Here is a 528-nt window from a genome sequence, read left to right on the forward strand (position 1 = left end):
GCCCTTGAAGATTTGGCAACTACCGCGCTCTGATTTCCATCGGGCGAGAGACGAGACCGCAGTGATAACAGTCGTGAAAAGCACACGTCCAGAAGAACACCTGTTCCAGTCATCTTGGGAGAGAGGACAAGAACACGAGAACACGAGAACATCCATGAAGCACCCAGACAGATTTTGATTATCGAAGTCTTCTCAAAAGGCATGTGTTTTTAGCGTTGTTGTGATGTCAACTCGACGTCTGAATTAGCCTTATGGTTCGCGAGGTTGTAAATTGTATGCTTCCTGTTTGTACATCTGCTGTACATATTACTCTCGCTTGTGTTTTTATCATTTGTGCTTTTGAATATTTATGTATTAGTTCGTTTTTTTTTATACTACTTGGAAATTTTGGAAGGTGGAATGCTATTCCTATTAAACTCTTCCTCTGGTACACTTTCCGCTATGACTTACTCTGTGTGTAAAATTATTATTTACACGCTATATTTGTAGTTTTTTGTGCCATCTTTGGGTCTCGCTGTGTATATATGT

At 40.2% G+C, this 528-nt stretch overlaps 1 protein-coding gene across 1 annotated transcript in view; it reads left to right on the plus strand.

Moving 5' to 3' along the window:
* Positions 1-47: 47 nt before the first annotated feature.
* Positions 48-528, plus strand: part of LOC119582043 (organic cation transporter protein-like) — a gene marked incomplete in the record, with an annotated part of 14,888 nt that continues 14,407 nt past the window's right edge. Inside the window, 1 exon segment of the mRNA XM_037930286.1 lies at positions 48-199.

This window comes from Penaeus monodon, chromosome 15, assembly GCF_015228065.2.
Source record: "Penaeus monodon isolate SGIC_2016 chromosome 15, NSTDA_Pmon_1, whole genome shotgun sequence".
Classification (NCBI taxonomy): Eukaryota; Metazoa; Arthropoda; class Malacostraca; order Decapoda; family Penaeidae; genus Penaeus; species Penaeus monodon.